This window comes from Petaurus breviceps, unplaced genomic scaffold (genome assembly GCF_028583685.1).
Source record: "Petaurus breviceps papuanus isolate PSGF00001 unplaced genomic scaffold, PetGlider_PUasm1.0 446, whole genome shotgun sequence".
Lineage (NCBI taxonomy): Eukaryota > Metazoa > Chordata > Mammalia > Diprotodontia > Petauridae > Petaurus > Petaurus breviceps.
Genome location: NW_027186338.1, coordinates 288,940 through 306,762, shown reverse-complemented (window position 1 = coordinate 306,762; position 17,823 = coordinate 288,940). Strand labels below are relative to the sequence as shown.

General features: G+C 38.7%; 1 pseudogene; it reads left to right on the top strand.

Annotated features, from left to right (window-relative positions):
• LOC138171448 (heat shock cognate 71 kDa protein-like) overlaps nucleotides 1–1,922 on the top strand; it is a 2,319-nt pseudogene extending 397 nt beyond the window's left edge.
• Nucleotides 1,923–17,823: the final 15,901 nt, after the last annotated feature.

Sequence of the window (17,823 nt, the reverse complement as noted above, 5' to 3'; positions counted from 1 at the left end):
TGGTATTTTGAACCTGGGAAGTTGCCTTTGCTTGGTATTACATTACAAAAGGGGAGACCAAAAGTTTCTATCCAGAGGAAATATCTTCTATGGTCTTGACCAAGATGAAAGAAATTGCTGAAGCTTACCTTGGGAAGACCATCACAAATGCTGTGGTCACAATACCAGCCTATTTCAATAATTCCCAATGTCAGGCCACCAAAGATGCTGGAACCATAGCTGGTCTCAATGTGCTTCGAATCATCAATGAGCCAACTCTTGCTGCTATTGCTTATGGCTTGGACAAAAAAGTTGGTGCTGAGAGAAATGTGTTAATCTTTGACCTTGGAGATGGTACCTTTGATGTCTCCATTCTTACCATTGAAGATGGCATCTTTGAGGTCAAGTCCACAGCTGGGGACACCCACTTGGGTGGGGAGGACTTTGACAACTGAATGGTTAACCATTTCATTGCCGAGTTCAAGCAAAAGCACAAGAAGGACATCAGTGAGAACAAGAGGGCTGTTCCCCGTCTCCACACTGCTTGTGAATGTGCAAAGTGTACCCTCTCTTCCGGTACCCAGGCCAGTATTGAGATTGATTCCCTCTACGAAGGTATCGACTTCTATATATCAATCACCTGAGCCCGTTTTGAAGAGCTGAATGCTGATCTCTTCCATGGCACCCTGGACCCTGTGGAGAAGGCCTTAAGAGATGCCAAGCTAGATAAGTCTCAGATTCATGACATCGTCCTGGTGGGTGGTTTCACTCGAATCCCCAAATTCCAGAAGCTTCTGCAAGACTTCTTCAATGGCAAGGAGCTCAATAAGAGTATCAATCTTGATGAGGCTGTTGCTTATGGTGCAGCTGTCCAGGCTGCCATTTTGTCTGTAGATAAATCTGAGAATGCTCAGGACTTGCTGTTGTTGGATGTCACTCCTCTTTCCCTTGGAATTGAAACTGCTGGTGGAGTTATGACTGTTCTGATCAAATGCAATACCACCATCCCCACCAAGCAGACACAGACCTTTACCACCTATTTGGACAACCAGCCTGGTGTGCTTATTCAGGTTTATGAAGGTGAGAGAGGGATGACAAAGGATAACAATCTGCTGGCAAATTTGAGCTCACAGGAATTCCTCCAGCACCCAGGGGTGTTCCTCCCATTGAAGTAACATTTGACATTGATGCAAATGGCATCCTCAATGTTTCTGCTGTGGATAAGAGCACAGGCAAGGAGAACAAGATCACTATCACCAATGATAAAGGACGTCTGAGCAAAGAAGACATTGAGCGTATGGTCCAGGAGGCTGAGAAATACAAGGGGCTGAGGATGAAAAGCAGAGACACAAGGTGTCTTCCAAGAATTCTCTTGAATCTTATACTTTCAACATGAAAGCAACCATGGAGGATGAAAAACTGCAAGGCAAAATTGGTGATGAAGACAAACAGAAGATCCTTGACAAATGTAATGAAATAATCAACTGGCTGGATAAGAACCAGACTGCTGAGAAGAAAGAATTTGAGCATCAGCAGAAAGAATTGGAGAAGGTCTGTAACCCCATTATTACTAAGCTGTACCAGAGTGTGGAAGGCATGCCAGGAGGCATGCCTGGTGGGTTCCCAGGGGGTGGAGCAGTCCCATCTGGGGGTGCTTCTTCTGGACCCACCATTGAAGAGGTTGACTAAACACACCAGAAAGAGCATTCCACACAGCTTTCCAAATATTGAAGGACTCAAATTTGTAGCCAAGGCAGTAGCAATTTAAAAGTAACATTTAAGCTACTGTGTAAATCTGGGCATTCTGAATACTTGAATGTGTGCAGAGGGAGAGAAGTGAACAACATTGCACTTTATCAGTACTGTAAACAAGTGGAAATGCAATTGTCTTGGAGAATAAAATCTATTTAAAATTGGCATCATAAAAAAAAGCAAGAGAAGCATAAGAAGGTAAACAGGGAAAAGAAATCATAAGGAATTTATCAAAGTTGAACTATTTACATTCCTATATGGAAAAACCATAATTGTAACTTATGAATCTTTTCTCAGTATGAGAATAGTTGAAGGGAATATAAATATAAATATATTTATGTATACATACATACATATGTCTATAAAGGAGGGTATATGGGTATATGAATACATATGTGAGTGTGTGTATATATGTGTACAGGTATACATAGATAGAGGGCACAGGACCAGTTGAATAAGAAGGGATGACACTTAAAATGTGAAATTGAGAGGTGAGAGAGGAATATAATGATTAATTATAAATTATCTCATATATAAGAGGCAAGGGAAAACTGTTACAATGGAGGGGAAGAACAGGAAGGCAAAAGGGAACGTGTCAACCTTACTCTCATTGAATTTGGCTTAGGGAGGGAATGACATACACACTAAATAGGGTATCTTGCCCTACAGGAGAGTAGGGGAGAAAGGAATGAGACAGGGGATGATGTAGGGGAGGGTAGGTTGAGGGGGAGGGAAGTTGAAAGCACACACTTCTGAAAAGAGACAGGGTCAAAGTAGAGAATAGAACAAGTGGGGGTGGGATAGGATAGAAGGAAATATAGTCAATCTTTTAGAGTATATCCACTATGGAAATGTTTTGCATAGCTACACATGTATAACCTATGTTGAATTGCTTATCTTCCCAGTAAGGGTGGGTGATGAGGGAGGAAGGGGAAGAATCTGGAATCCAAAGTTTTAAAATCAAATGTTTAAAATATATATAAAAATTTTTTTACATGCAACTGGGAAATAAGATATACAGGCACTGGGGTATAGAGATCCATCTTGCCCTACTGGAAAGTTGGAGGAGGAATGGGGGAGGATATAGGAGAGAGCAGATTGGGGAAGGGGGTATACAGTGGGATCGCTGTTTTGGGGTGGTGGGTAGGGGAAAGACAGGGAGAAAAATTGTAATTCAAAATCTTGTGGAAATGAATCATGTAAGCTAAAAATAAACATAAAATTTAATTAAAAAAAGAAAAGGAATAGACTCAAGCTCTTTTTTTTTTAAAGCAATTGGGGTTAAGTAACTTGCTCAAGGTTACACAGTCAGTTATTTCTGGGTGTGGTGCTAAGTATCTGAGCCCAGATTCGATCCCAGGTCTCCTGACTCTGGGGCCAGCACTCTTACTCACTGTGCCACCTGGCTGCCCTGGCTCAAACTCTTTTACCACTGATGCTCATAGTAAGCCAGCTTTATTGAGTGCCTGGCCTTTCCTTCTGACACTTTATCAATGGCCTTTTTCAACCAAATTGAATATAACATTCCAGATGAGATCTAAAAAGTATCTTTACCTCATTAGTGATGTTAACACCTTCCGATTGCTGAAAGGTGACTTCTCTTACACAAAAATTTGTATAATGCTTTGATTTAATGTTTTATTTTCCCCAGTTACATGCAAAAACAATTTTTAACATTTGTTTTCAAAACTTTGAGTTCCAAATTCTCTCCTTTCCCATTCCCTGCCTTCCCCATTGAGAAGACAAGTAATTTGATATAAGTTATACATGTGTAGTCATGTAAGACATGCTCATAATAGTCATGTTCTGAAACAAAACATAGACAAAAAAACTCAAGAAAAATAAAGTTTAAAAAGTATACTTCAATTTGTATTCAGACACCATCGGTTCTTTCTCTGGGGTTGGATAGCATTTTTCATCACAAATCCTTCAGAGTTGTTTTGGATCGTTGTAGTGCTGAGAAAAGCTAATTCATTCTCAGCTGATCATCTTACAATATTGTTGTTACTTTGTACATAGTACATTTCACTTTGCATCAGCTCATGCAAGTCTTTCTAGGTTTTCCTGAGAGCATCCAGCTCATCATTTCTTATAATACCATAGTATTCTGCCACAATCACATACCACAGCTTGTTCAGCCATTCTGTAATTGATGGACATCCCCTCAATTTCTAATTCTTTGCCCCCAGAAAATAGCTGCTATAAATATTTTTCTACACATAGATCTCTCTTTTTATTTCTTTCAAGATATAGACCTAGTTGCGGTATTACTTAGGTCAAAGGGTATGCATGGTTTTATAGCCCTTTGAGTATAGTTCCAAATTGCTCTACAGAGTTGTTGAATCAGTTCACAACTCCTTTAACAGTACATTAAAGTCTCATTTTTCCCACATCCCCTCCAACATTTGTCATTTACCTTTCCTGTTCGATTAGTTAATCTAATAGATATGAGGTAGTATATTGGAATTAACTTGCATTTCTCCAATCAATAGTGAATTAGAATATTTTTTCATATAGCTATAGATAACTGGTTACTTCATCTGAAAACTGATCATATCTTTTGATCATTTATCAATTGGAGAAGGACTCATTTTTAAAAATAAATTTAACTCCATTTTCTATATGTTTGAGAAATAAGGCCTTTATCAGAGAAATTTGCTTCAAAATTTATTTCATAGTTATGATTGCTAACTATACTTTCCTCCTCCCTTTCTCCCCCATTTATTCTATTTTCTCACTCTTTTCACCTTGTCCTTCCTCAAAAGTGTTTTGCTTCTGACTATCCCCTCCTCCAATTTGCCATCTCTTCTATTATTCCCCTCCTCCCTCTTTTATTCCCTTCCCATCCTACTTTCCTGCAAAGTAAGATAGATCCCTATGCCCAATTGAGTGTGTATGCTATTTCTTTTTTGAGCCATTTCTGATGAGAGTAAGGTTCACTCACTCCTCCTTACCTTCTCCCTTTTCCCCTCCACTGTAAAAGCTTTTTCTTGTCTCTTTTATGTGAGATAATTTGTCCCACTTTACCTCTCTTTCTCTTTCTCCCGGTACATTTCTCTCTCACACTCCTTAATTTTATTTTTAGATATCCTCCCCTCACATTCAACTCACACCCATGCCTTCTGTCTATATATACTCCTAACTACCCTAATAATTGGAAAGGTCTTCAGAATTACAAATGTCTTCTTCTCATGGAGGAATGTAAACAGTTTAAACTTATGAAGTACCTCATGATTTCCCTTTCCTTTTTTACCTTTTTATGCTTCTCTTGATTCTTGTATTTGAAAGTCAAATTTTCTATTCAGCTCTTTATTTTCATCAAGAATGCTTGAAAGTCCTCTATCTCATTGAATATTAATTTCCCCCCTGAAGGATTATAGTCAGTTTTGCTGGGTAGGTGATTCTTGGTTGTAATCCTAGCTCCTTTGCCCTCTGGAATATCGTATCCCAAGCTCTCTGATCTTTTAATGTAGAAGCTGCTAAATCTTATGTTATCTTGACTGTGGCTCCATGATGCTTGAATTGTTTCTTTTTGCCTGCTTGCAAAATTTTCTTCTTGACCTGGGAACTCTGGAATGTGGCTGTAATATTCCTGGCATTGGTCACATTGACAAACATTGTATACAGACCTCTGATCTGCTCCTGGAACTTCTTTGGAGCAAACAACATATTCACTGATCCTTGACCCTTTCTGAAGTCACACAGGATTCCAGGTGAAGGATCAGCCTATTAAGGAGGACTTTGGTGAAAATCTTGCTGGCAAAAACTGCCTTGTATGGTAATGGGGATTTGAAGATCTTCCCTGCCCCTTGTATTGGCAAGCAAACAGGTACTTAGCACTTTGTCAAGTTCATGATTGTGTCAAGTATTAAGACCCAGAACTTGTGAATCCCACAGTGGGATGGACTTGCTGATGTAACAGGAAGGGGCTGGAACAAGGAGGAGCTAATACCTTATATAAAGAAAAGCCCAAGCTAGAGAGCCAGAACTTCTGGGAGCAAGCAGCATGGAGGCTGAGGAGCTAAGAATTGAGAAGAGAGCTGAGAACTGAACTGAAAACTGAGAAGAACTGAGAAGACTGAGAAGAACTGAGAAGTGAGAAGAGAGAAGATTTTGAGAACAGAACTTGTGGTGGCAGAACTTCTTCTGAGAGCTGCTGAGAACTTCTGAGAGACAGCCAGAGCTGCTGAGAACTTCTAAGAGTCAGCCAGAATTGATGAGAACTTCTGAGGGCCAATCAAAGCTTCTGAGAACTTCTGAACTTTTGAGGGTCAGCTTGAGCTGCCAAGAACTTCTGAGGGCCAACCAGAACTCCCAGGAATGACAACTGAGAAATGAGAAGAAAGGATAACTGGGAGGAAGTATGACTGTGGTGCCAATACTTTGTCTGTTTTGATGTTACTTTGTCTCAGACTTTGTTGTTGGGTCTATGTTGATTTCTCAGGCAGAAAGTGAATTGATGAGGATGCTGGCAATACATATGAATGTTATTGTGGATTTGTTAAGCTTTGTCTTCCCAGGAACAGAAACTATGAAGGACTTGAGGTGGACCAGACACTGTGAGCTTCAATATGGGACAGGAACAGCACAAGAAGCTGGACAAAGAACTGAAAGCTGTCTGCCTTTGAACCCAGGTGGCAGTTGGATAGAGTCAGGCAGGAGCTGGGACCATGGAAGAGGAACCATGGAAGCTGAGAGCCTGCCTCAAGTCAAGATGAAAAGACCTCTCCTTGAGTATTTAATGTAAACTTAGAAGATCATGATTTACTCTGTGGCCTAGGGGTGGAGAACTTTGACCTTTACATTTAGATGATTGAGTTAAGGACTTCTCCAATTAAAAAGAAAGAGGACTTTTTGATTGAAGAGATTAAGACAATGTGACCTAGAGGTGGAGAACCTTGACCTTTGTACTTTGTGTCAATTAAGGAGGCTTAAGGATGATTAAAGACTTACTAAATGATTGAATTCTTACTAAATGAATGTTATCTTTTGCTTAAAACTATGTGACCACTTTGGTGAAAACTATGTGGCCACTTTAGTGATAACTTGTTAAGTTATAACGTTGTGAATGTTGTACTTTGATTTCTGTGAATATTTTGCCTTAATTTGTTATTTAATAAATAGAGAGTTCACTATACTGTGTAATCAGAACCTTGAGCTGTTCACAGCAGCAGTCCTCTGGAAAGCTGCTTGTGCTTGGCTTTATAATAACCAAGGGAGAGATACCCACCATCCCTGTGATTGTCAGAGGACAACCTATTTGTTTTTCCTTTATAGAGATGGGCAAAGAAGGCATAGTTGAACTCCTAGGGGATAAGCTCCTCTTGCCATATAATCTGGAAGACTGCAGTCAGCTTTTGTATGAGGAGTGGACCATTTGCCTTGTAAATCTCAGCTGGAATAGACTCAGCACCAGGTGCTTTGCAGTATGAGAGGAGCCTAATGACATTCAAAACCACTTCTTCAGTTGGAAATTTGTCTAGAGAGGGATTGACTTCCACCTGAGAATTGATAGATGACAGTCTGTTGAGAACACTGTGGAAATGTTCAGTCCATCTCCCCAGGTTCATGTCCTTATCACTAATGAATTTGACTCCATCAGCACAGAGTAATTGAGATGCACCTTAGGTCTTCAGCTCATAGATAGCTCTCAGGGAATTATAAAAGTGCTTTGGATCATTACTGTCAGTGTAGAAATGAATTTCATCTACCTGCTTCCTGAGCCAAGAATCCTGCATGTTTCTAAGCTTTGCTTGCACTTCACTTTTGATGGACTTAAATGCTGCTTTCTTAGAGACAGATGAACTATTATTTTGGTTAATTCTGTCTAGCTGTTTTTGTTTAACAGCTTCTGAATTTCCCCATCATTTTTGTCAAACCAATCTTGATGTTTGTTAGTGTTCAAACCTAGATGAATAAATGTGGTATTGTACACCAAATCTCTGAAAGCAACTCATTCCTTTTCTGCTACACTGATGCCAATCACTTGTTGGCTCAACTTTCCCTCCAAGTTAGCAACAAACTGTTCATGCATAGAGTAAAAGTCTTCTGGTAGTCATCTTCAGTTGGTGACACAACTTTTGTGAATGTAAATGTTAGCTTGGAGAGAATAAGTTTATGATCAGTTCATCACTCTGCATCCCACATATGACCTTTGTTACTTTGTTACATCCTGTCTCTTCTCCTTAACAATGATATAGTCCATTAAATGCCAATGCTTGCTGCAAGGGATGCAACCATAAAGTTTTATTGCAACCTTATACTACACTTAAAAGCTGTAAGAATTCTAATCAACACAATTATAAGCCATGATTCTAAGGGGTAAATGAGAAAGTATGTCTTCCATCTTCTGCAGAAGAAAAATTAGTTGCATAATGAGGCATAAATTTTTGGATATGAACAATATGAGAAGCTGTTTGACCTGTTACAAGGGTTTTGTTTTCCTCTTTTTCCTCAGTGATGAGGATGTGAAAGGGAGAGAAAATGAATTTTTTAAATCCAGAATTTATTTATTCTTAGTTTTCAATATTCATTTCCACAAGATTTTGAGTTAAGAAAACCAATTTTTATTCCTTGAAAAAACACAATTTAATTTTAAATATGTTAACTCTAAGTTGGTTTGTCAATTCTCTGTTCATTCACATTGCTCTCTTCATACAAATACAGTTTTTCTTCCTCATTAAAATTATTTCCCTTTGTCACTTCAGGATTTCATCAAAAGCATCCCCCTCTCCCCATCCCACCTCCTAGAATCACTTCCTCTGTAGAAGTTTAGTCAATGGTATCCTAGGAATCTATCTGAACCCTTCAAAATTGTCTTAAAACCTAAGGCATAAATCAGACTATGCCCATATTGCAGATATATGTCCAGATTTCATCTCCTACTTCTCTATAGATTTCCCATTATTTTCACCCCTCCCTGTTAGGGAAAATTAGACCTAGAATGGGATTTCCCCCTTTTGGCTCCTCTACCTTTTGCAAGATAAAAATTATCATTAAGGCAAGTCACAAAACTATTAGAAGCTCTGCTTTTGGTACATAAAGAGATTTTAAGCAGATATCTAGATAATTCCCCCATCACTATTACAGCATGCCTCCGAGCAAAGAATGTGATTTATTTCTCCTCACCTTCTCCTCCAAGGAGAGAGACCAGCTTATATATGGAAGAGAGAAAAGTCACTTAGCTGTGGTAGAAGTACAAATATGACCCATTCCATGCAAATCACTGCACAACTTTCCCTGTTCTCCAAATATGGGTGTTGATAGGTTCGACCCTAACTTTAAACATTTATAACCAATTATCTTGACAATCCAACCACAATTCTTTGATTTCAACAATTGCATATCCACACACCTCCTCCCTTATTTCTTTTTTTGTGGAATCTCCCACTAATTTAAAAATTACTCAATCCTGATGGCTTCTATTCCCTTCAGAGCAGTGGGAGAAGGGCTGAAGAGCAGAGTGAGAAAGAAAGATCAACCTAACTTATCATGATAATGTTTTGTTCTATGGCTTGCTTGGACTTCCTGTGCTAACTCTATTAATAAACACATGGCTATTAAGAATGAAATTTTTAATTCTCTGAACTTGATGGATTATTAACTAAAGGAATGAAGCCACCATCAAATGGTGGCTTGGGAAGTTCAGGAAAGATTTTATATTTGTGTAATTTAGGGGTATGTTCATGGAATACTGGTCAACTTTATTTATTTATTATTATTTTTTAATCAAATGCTTTATTAACCTCTAGTTTACATCATTCATTTCTGCAAGTTTTTGAGTTACAAATTTTCTCCCCATTTTCCCCTACCCACCACCCCAAAATAGCAATCCCACTGGATATCTCCTCCTCCAATCTGCTCTCTCCCATATCTTCTCCCATACCACCTCCAAATTTCCAGTAGGGCACGGTGGAAATCTATGCCCCAGTGCCTGTATGTCTTTTTTCCCAGTTACATGTAAAATAATATTAATAATAGTATATATGTGTGTGTGTATATATATAAACATTTGATTTTAAAACTTTTATTTTTGGAGGGCACTTGGGGTTAAGTGACTTGCCTAAGGTCACACGGCTAATTTTTGTGTCAAGTATCTAAGGCCGGATTTGAACTCAGGTCCTCCTGACTCCAGGGCCAGTGCTCTATTCACTGCACCACCTAGCCACCCCAATTTTAAAACTTTGAATTCCAGATTCATTCCCTTCCTCCCTTGTCACCCACCCTTACTGGGAAGATAAGCAATTCAGTATAGGTTGTACATGTATAACTATGCAAATCATTTCCATAGTGGATATATTGTAAAAGACTGGCTATATTTCCCTCCCTCCTATTCCACCTCCCACTTGTTCTATTCTCTACTTTGCTCCTGTCCCTTTTCAAAAGTGGGTGCTTCCAACTTCCCTCCCTGCTCCAGCCTTCCCTCCCTTCCATCATCCCCCTCTCATCCCCTTCCCCCTACTCTCCTGTAGGGTGAGATACCCTATTTAGTGTGTATGTCATTCCCTCCCTAAGCCAAATTCAGTGAGAATAAGGTTGACCTTATTTTTTGCCTTCCTGTTCTTCTCCTCCATTATAACTATTTTCCCTTGCCTCTGAGATAGTTTACCCCATTCTGTCTCTCCCCATCTCCTCTCATTATATTCCTCTCTTACCTCTTAATTGCACCTTTTAAGTATCATCCCTTCCTATTAACTTGGTCCTGTGCCTATATATATAAGTACATATACATATATATTTATATACATATATGTTTATGTATATATGTATTTTTTTCTATTCCCTTCAACTATTCTTATACAGAAAAAAGTTCCATAAATTACAATTATCATCTTTCCATGTAGGGATAGAAATAGTTCAACTTTGATAAGTTCCTTATGATTTCTTTTCCCTGTTTACCTTCTCATGCTTCTCTTGCTTCTTATATCTGAATGTCAAATTTTCTATTCAACTCTGGTTTTTTTCTTCAAGAATGCTTGAAAGTCCTCTATTCCACTGAATGACCATATTTCCCCCTGAAACATGATACTCAGTTTTGTTGGGTAGGTGATTCTTGATTTTAATCCCAACTCCTTTGACCTCTGGATTATCATATTCCAAGCCCTTCTTTCCCTCAGTGTAGAAGCTGTCAGATCCTGTATTATCCTGATTGTGTTTCCACAATATTCGAATTGTTTCTTCCTGGCTTCTTGTAATATTTTCTCCTTGATCTGGGAATTCCAGAATCTGGATATAATATTCCTAGGAGTTTTCTTTTGGGGATCTTTTTTGGGAGGTGATTGGTGGATTCTTTCAACCTCTATTTTGCCCTCTGGTTCTAAAACATTAGGGCAATTTTCCTTGAGAATTTCTCGAAGAATGATTTGTAGGTTCTATTTTTGATCATAGCTTTCAGGTAGTCCAATAATTTTTAAATTATCTCTCCTGGATCTATTTTCCAGGTCAGTGGTTTTACCAATAAGATATTTTACATTGCCTTCTATTTTTTCATTCTTTTGGATCTGTTTAATAGTATCTTGATTTCTCATAAAGTCACTAGCTTCCATTTGCTCCAATCTAATTCTGAAGCAATTATTTTCTTCAGTGAGCTTTTGAGATTCTTTGTCCATCTGGCAAATTTGGTTTTTTAAGGCACTCTTCTCCTCATTGGCTTTTTGGGCCTCTTTTGCCATTTGAGTTAGTTTATTTTTAAGGTGTTATTTTCTTCAGTCAGGTTGTTGACTCTCTTTTCATAATTTTCTTGCATCATTCTCATTTTTCTTCCCAAATTTTCCTCCACTTGTCTTATTTGGTTTTCAAAATCCTTCTTAAGTTCCTCTATGACCTGTAACCATTTCATATTTTTCTTGAAAGCTTTTGGTGCAGGAGTTCTGACTTTGTTGTCTTCCTCATGTTCCATGCTTTGATCCTTTTTGTCCCCCGAAAAGCAGTCCAAAGTTAGATTGCTGTGCTTCCTTTGTTTTCTCATCTTGCCATTCAATTACTTGACTTTTGAGCTTTTTTGCCACAGTAGAACTCTGCTTCCAGAGAGGAAATCTTCATCCCAATTGCTGGGGTTTTCTCAGCTGCTGAAGGTATTAGTTGGGTGCCCTCTCTGAAGCCTCCACATGCTCTGGCAAGCTGGTCATGCACCCCAGGACCTCCACCCTAGACAGCAATCCAGATCCAAGGAGGTTAAATCAAGAGCAATTACCCCTCAGACTGGTTTCTTGGTCCCCCTACAATCTGCAGGCCAGGAGCTGAAGCAGCCATGTGGCTATGGCTGCACGACTGCTGTGCCTCAGCCACTTCTCACAGGGGCAAAAGCCAACCACACTCCCTAACTACTGGATCCTAAAGTCCACACTGCACGGACCTCTCACTTTTTCCTTAGCTTCTATGTGTTGATAATTCTGGAAACTGCCACACGTGCTGAAGTCCCTCCAGCCTGGGCCTGGCTGTGACTGTCTTGAGACTAAAACCTCTGGTTCGAGCAGGGCTGGGCCTGGCTCCTAGAGCGGTATGCTGGCCGCTTGCTACTGTCCTGCTGGGCTGTCCTCAGCAGGAGGTTAGCTTCTCTCTGTCATTTTGTGGATTCTGTAGTTCCAAAGTTTATTTAAAGTCACCTTTTATGTGAATTGGAGGAAGTGGAAGCTGGAGCCCCACGGAATTCCTGTCTCCACTCCGCCATCTTGACTCAGTCCCCCTGGTCAACTTTAGATGAAATCGATGTTACCTGACATACTGATCCTGAGAAAGAGCTGGTGTTGAGAAAGGCGTGCAGTGGCTATTAATGTGTATCTGGAGCTCCATCTGGTGGCTACATCATGTACTACATCTCCTCAGCTGTTTAAGCTGTTTAATTGTTGATAGACCAATGAGAGCATATTCTTCTCAAGTAGATAATACAGACAGGAATGGTTATTTTTGGACATGAACTATATGAGAAACTATTTTACTTGTTATAAGGGTTTTGTTTTCCTTTTTCCCCCCAGTGGTGAGAATGTGAGAGGGAGAGAAAACCAATTTTTGTTTATTGAATATGAAGGAATGATTGGGAAAAAAATGTGAAGGTGGCCTAGATCTCAAACTGTATTACAAAGTATTAATTACAAAAATAATCTGGTGTGAGCTAAGAAATAGAGTGATGGATCACTGGAATGGTTTAGCTACACAACACAAAGTAGTAAATGATCGTAATGATCTGGGTTTGACAAACCCAAAGATCCAAGATTTGGGGACAAGAACTCATTATTTGACAAAATGTTCTGGGAAAACTGGAAAGCAGTTTGGCAGAAACTAAATATAGACCAACATCTCACAATATATAATAAGATAAGGTAAAAATGGATACATGGTTTAGACATAAAGGGTTATATCATAAGCAAATGAGGGGATCATGGAAAATTTTACCTGTCAGATCTATGAATAAGTGAAGAATTTACGACCAAGCAAGAGATAGAGAGGATCAAAGGAAGTAAACTAGATAATTTTGCTTACATTAAATTTAAAAGGGTTTATACAAGCAAAACCCCAAGATTAGAAAGAAAGCAGGAAACTGGAAGGGGGAGTTTGCAGGGGATTTTGCAACAAGTTTTTCTGATAGAGGCCTCATTTCTCAATCAAATCAAATTACAGAATCAAATTTATAAGAATGCAAGTCATTGGACTCAAAATGTAAAAAAAGTGAATATAAGATAAATTTTTTTATAAAAAAGAATGTAAGTCATTTCTTAATTGATAGTCAAAGTATATGAACAGAGAGTTTTTGAAAGAAGAAATCAAGGCTATCTATAGTCACATAAAAATGCTCTAAATCACTATTGATTAGAGAAATCCAAATTAAAACAACTCTGTGGTACCATTTCATACCTATCAAATTGGTTAATATGACAGAAAAGGAAAAATGTTGGAATCCATGGAAAAAAGTGGGGCACTAATATATTGTTGGTGGAGTTGTGAATTGATCCAGCCATTCTGGAGAGCAGTTTGGAACTATGCTCAAACGGCTATAAAAACTATGCATGTCTTTGATTCAGTGATACTCTTGCTAGGTCTGTATCCCATAGAAATCAAAGGACAAGAACATAAATATACAAAAATATTTCTAGTAGCTCTTTTTTTGTGATGGCAAATAACTGGAAATTGAAGATATGCCCATCAACTGGGGAATAGTGAACACATTTTAGTATATGATTGGAATGAAATACTTTTGTGCTCTATGAAATGACAAGCAGAATGTTTTCAGAAAAACCTGGGAAAACTTCTGTGAACTGATGCAAAGTGAAGTGAAAAGAACCAGGAAAACATCATACATAGTAATGTCAATACTGTATGAAGATCAGCTGACTGACTTAGCTATTCCCAGCAATACAAATCCAAGATAATTCCAAAGGATTTATGAAAATTATCTACCTCCAAAAAAAGAACTAAAGGAACCTGAGCATAGATTGAAGTAGAATTTTTTCACTTGTTTTTTCTTGCTTGTTTTGCAACATGGCTAATACTTTGTATGATTTCACATGTCACATCAATTGCCTTCTCAAAATAGGTGGGGGAGGAGTTGGACAGATATAGATTATTTGGAACTAAAACATTTTTTAAATGAATATCAAAAATAAATAATGAATAAATGCACATTTTATTTAGTATTTAAGTTCAAATTTTAATAAAAGAATTTTTTGTAACAAAATTTAATCTGATAGTGTCATATCCTTTTTTCCTCAGAATTTCTTAACCTCTTTCTTCCCTGAAACAAATGTTGGTTCCATTACTGCAGCTGTTTTCATTGTAATCTCCTTGAAAATACTTATTATCATGAACAATGCAAGATATTTCTTGTTGCCTTTGGATACACAATAAAAACTCAATTCCACCTTTTTGCCTTTCAGAGGTGAATCTGTGAGCTGTTCATTTTCCAATTTCCTTCTGTGGTCTGGTTTAATTCATGAAAAGGGCCAGGCATGGTGACACACACCTACAATACCTACTACTGGAGGAGCAGAGGATGATGGATTTCATAGATTTCAAGAGTTCTGGGTGTCAGAGGACTAACACTAATTGAATGTCTTTGCTAAGTCCAGTAACAACAGAGTGAGCTACCAGGAATAGGGAACCAGCAGACTTCCTGAGGAGGATCAAACCATCCCTCATCAGAAATGGGATAGATCAAAATTCCCATTTGGATCAGTGTTAGGCTCAGGCCCAAGAATAGCCACTGTACTTCCAGCCTGGGCAGCAGAAGGAAACACTGTCTGAATGATAATGATAATTAATAATAATATCATGAATATAATAATAGTTAATATTTATTTATAACTTACTATGTGCAAACACTATGCTAAGTACCTTACAATTATTAGCCCATTTGATCCTCACAATAACCCTACAAGATAGGTGCTATAATTATCTATTTTACAGATGATGGAGGTTAAGTGACTTTATTTGGTTCCTCCAGGATTATTTCTAATAGTTGGTCATTGAATAAGGATCTCACATTTAGAATACTAACCCCTAAGATAATGTTTAAAGATGCTGTTAAAAAAAAAAAGTCAATTCTCTCTGTCATGTTTTTCTGTCACAGAATCAGAAGGTGGCAGCACTGGATCGATTGTTATTTTGTATTTGTCCTTTCCCCCCCAAGGTTTGCTTGGGTCAAAGGATTCATCACACTAAGTAGCCAGATAAATTTTTCAAACAGCTAGGTTGGTCCATAGAAACAGACATCTGTCTGCTTTGGGGACTGTACTCAAAGCTATTTGAGCATGGTAGAATTTTTCAGAAGTCTTCCTCTACTGGTATGGCTTGGAAAGTCCAGAACCACCTCCATGCTGTGCTGTAGCATTGAACTGGAACTGTGCAGAGGGTTTGTAGAATATAATGAATAAATATGAAGAGATGAAGGAAAATGAGGAAAAGGCTACAGGATGAAATAACTATATTACAATAACACTTGGATGATTAAAATCTAAAAATTAGAAGATAGACTAGGTTAACTCAATCAATATGTATTTTTAAGTACCTACTCTGTGCATGTGGGATGGCCCCTGCTCTCAAAGAGCCTACCTTCTAATTTTATAAATTTAATAAAAGAATTAGAGGGAGAAATGACTTACAGTAAGATGAGAGGGTAGTAAGAATGATAGAACAAAGGTCTAACCCCTTTAATAATCACGAAACACTGCCAATATTCATCCTTGTCACACCAAGAATAAAGAATAAATAATAAGAGAAATTGAAAAGGGGTGATTGAATCATCCCCAAAATGGAGACAAATCACAAAAGCTGATACCTAAGGAATCACATGGTTTGGTAGAACTTAAGTATTAGAGTTGATATCTTGTCCCCCTTAGCATTTTATTGTTCTCTCTCCACCCTTCTATCTGACTTAATGGGTTGAATCTACAAGGGTCTTGGGAGCCCTTTCATGCCCCTTGGTGGCCTGAACCCATAGATTTGTAGACACAATCCAGGCACACACATACTCTGTGTCTCTCTTTTTCTCTGTCTCTGTCACGCACACACACACCTGCCATGGAACTGAATAAAACCAAAACCACTGAACTAAACAGAAACAGATGAGCCACATTGATGAAATTGTATCCCAGGGAGGTGTATTTGGACCAGCTGCTATAGGCTAAATATGCTGATTATGAAGATGAAATCTGGGGCCACTAAACGGAGTGGCCTAGATGAGTACAGCATAGATGAGGAGTTTGTGGAATTAACCAGTTTAATAAGAGAATACCAAAAAAATACATTCTCATTCATGCTAGAGGAAATATAGTGTTATTACAAGAGAGTGCAGAAGATTTGTAAATGCAATGTGAAATAAGGCTAGAAAGGGAAGTGGGAAACATATTGTAAAGAGCTATAAATGTAAAACAAGTAAGTCTTTGAATCATAAAAGGATCAGCTGAAGGAAATGGAAATGTTTAGCCTTGAGAAATTTCTTGTGGGAAGGGATTATTACATTCTTTCTATTTGTAACCCAATTACTTAACATAAAACCTAACACGTAACTGTAACAAGCGCTTAGTAAATATTTGTGGGTTAGTTGGTTAATCAACAAGACAGAGGAAGAACAGAAAGGATCTTTAAATATTTCAAGGGTTGTCATATGGAAGGTGAAAAACTTGCCTCTGCTTGGCTCCGGATGGAAGAACCAAGTTACAGAGGGGTCAATCAAAGCTTGAGGACAAGGACAACAGCCTAACAGCTTGAGTTGTCTTCCTTGTGTGCAATGCCTGCCTTAGAAGCATAGTGGGCTGCCCATCATTAAATATCATTGAGCAAGGGCTGGGTGACCACGTAGCAGATATGTTGTGGCAATGGCATTTTGTGTACAAGTGGGATGAGATGGCCGCTGAGGTCTCTTCCAACTCTCCAAATCTGTGATTTTGTGAATAGGAGATCAAAAGTCCTACTCAGGTCTAAAAACCCATGATTCTAGAATTAATTCATGCTGGGGAGCAAAAAAACAAACAAAAAGAAACAAGAGTCACGGGGCTGGACTAAACAATCAAAGAGCAGAACAGAGGCAGGACTCTCTTCTGGTCTTCAAAAGCACTTAGCCTGCGATGCTGGGAGGAAGCAGCTGCTCTTCCGTGAGCAGAGTACAAGAGGTTTTTGTTCAGGGCTGTATCACTGTGGGAGGCCATTCTTCACTTTGCAGACTGTAATATGTAGTGGCATCTTCCAATTCAACACCATTGATGCTAAGTGTAAAATCCTGGTGACCTCGCCCATCAACAAACTGTTCTGGGACACCTTCCTTAAGGTAGGAATCTCTATAGATAATTGTCTTAGGATTTTGCCCAGGTTTCTATTGGTACCGTGTTTCCCCGATAATAAGACCTATCCCAAAAATAAGCCCTCCCCTTACTGTGTAAGATTCCTCTAAAATAAGCACTCCCCCGAAAATAGGCCCTATTGAGATTGCTACTGTAGTGAAGGTGATCCCCTGCACTACACGCTACATTACGGTACCCTCTGTATGCACCATCCCCTCCCCCCCCACCGTGAAATGCACACCACGCTCCAAGCTGCATCCAATCAGAGCTGCAGCAGTAAGCGCGTCATCCTGTTCTTCCCCAGTGATTTGCTTATTGAATA